Source organism: Sinocyclocheilus anshuiensis, unplaced genomic scaffold (assembly GCF_001515605.1).
Source record: "Sinocyclocheilus anshuiensis isolate Anshui unplaced genomic scaffold, SAMN03320099.WGS_v1.1 scaffold373, whole genome shotgun sequence".
Lineage (NCBI taxonomy): Eukaryota > Metazoa > Chordata > Actinopteri > Cypriniformes > Cyprinidae > Sinocyclocheilus > Sinocyclocheilus anshuiensis.
Window position 1 is genome coordinate 1521997 of NW_015537962.1, and position 1203 is coordinate 1523199.

The 1203-nt window shown below is 34.9% G+C and overlaps 1 protein-coding gene across 1 annotated transcript in view; it reads right to left on the reverse strand.

Moving 5' to 3' along the window:
* Window positions 1-1203, reverse strand: part of LOC107667694 (paralemmin-2-like) — a 6993-nt gene that overhangs the window by 3780 nt on the left and 2010 nt on the right. The gene's annotated exons all lie outside the window — the stretch shown is intronic.

Genomic DNA, 1203 nt, shown 5'->3' on the forward strand with positions numbered 1-1203 from the left:
AAAAACATTTATTATTATTATTATTATGTTGAAAACAGCTGAGTAGAATTTTTCAGGTTTCTTTGATTAATAGTAAGTTCAGAAGAACAGCATTTATCTGAAATATAATTTTTTTTGTAACATTATAAATGTCTTTATCGTCACTTTTGATCAATTTAAAGCATCCTTGCTAAATAAAAGTATTAATTTCTATCATTTCCCCAAAAAATAAAAAATAAATAAAAAATAAAATAAAAATACTGACTCCAAGCTTTTGAATGGTATATGTATAATGTTACAAGAGCTTTTTATTTCATATGAATGCTGATCTTTGGATCTTTCTATTGGATCTTTCTTACTGTTCAAAAATGTTTGACTGGTAGTGTATGTATGTAGCCGATGTATCACACTCATTTCACATTTGTTTTGGCTAAGAATAAAACGTCAGGTCCGACAATATCGTGTCTTTTTTAATTTAAATCTAGCTTTATGCGCATTGGCCCTTGGAAACCTCTATGAACACACTTGACTTGACTTGGCTAAAAAATCGCGGGGAACGAATTTACGTTTTATTATGTCCCTGCGTGATGGTTTTCGGCAAAAAAAACATTCTGTCCGCCTCTTAAGTGCGTCGGCACACCGGGAAAATGCCTGGTATGCCCGATTACCAATCCAGCCCCTGGTGGAGTGTGAAAGCTGAACAGTAGCGCTCACTGCATGACAGATGGAGGCGCCGGCGTGCTCACTTGCTCTTAAAATACTCTGTCATTTTGGTCATACAGATAAGAGTAATACATCTTTCGAATCTGTAAAGCCTCTGTTTATTTGTGTGCACTCACAAGCGCAATAACAACAAAACATTGCGCTTTTGTAAAATAATGAAAGCAAAGAGGATGCGCTTTCTGCCGTCTCGGCCTCTGTGAATTTGAGCGCGAAACTCCGTGTATACTTGCCTTACAGACATGAAAATATATCTATAGAGAGTGAAATGTCTACTTTCAAATGAAAATTTAAATCTGAAAAAACAAATATTCTCAGATTATGTAATCCGTATGAAATTTGCATGCAGGCACATCCACTACTGTGGAGATGACAAGTCAGTGTCGCTGAATTCATCTCTTAAAATGAAAACACTAGTTTATCAATAGATTATTAAAATGTTAATGCAGTTTAATCTTACTGTTTTTCCCTGACACATTCATCATCATTACTTCTGCCGGTGTG